The following is a 542-nucleotide window of genomic DNA, read 5'->3' on the forward strand; positions in this document are numbered from 1 at the left end:
CGTTGGGTCACGACAAACCGGATCTCTGTCCGTTACAGTACTCCTAGTACAGGTAGTATCGAATTACAAATTGCCAAAATAATCAGAAATTTGAAGTTATCGTCCGCATTTTGTAGCCACGCGACGTGACTAAACTTGTAGCCAAGTCCTCTCAATGGTAGCTACCGGTAAGTCATATAGCTACGCGAACATTGAAGTTTTTGATGTATTCAACTCACACAAAACTCATCACACACAAAGACACAAAGATTAGTCCAAAGGGTAGTACTGACTATACATCATGAGACTGATGCACCCCCGACACCCATCAGAATCTACATTGGGCAATGGAGATAGATGAGCACATTTGGTCAAGCCATGCATGAGAATATGTAGACATTTCATGGACTAGTGTACGAAACCCGTGGTTCCGTGGAACACAAGAGTCACGTCCTGGAAAATTCTCTGAACCTGGCCTAGAGCACGCAAGAGTGATCATTGACCAATCAACTGTACATAATATAAATCCATACAGTTCAACATGAATCTATCTCATGTCATTT

The sequence above is a fragment of the Aphanomyces astaci genome (assembly GCF_000520075.1).
Source record: "Aphanomyces astaci strain APO3 unplaced genomic scaffold supercont1.117, whole genome shotgun sequence".
In the NCBI taxonomy this organism is placed as follows: Eukaryota; Oomycota; class Saprolegniomycetes; order Saprolegniales; family Verrucalvaceae; genus Aphanomyces; species Aphanomyces astaci.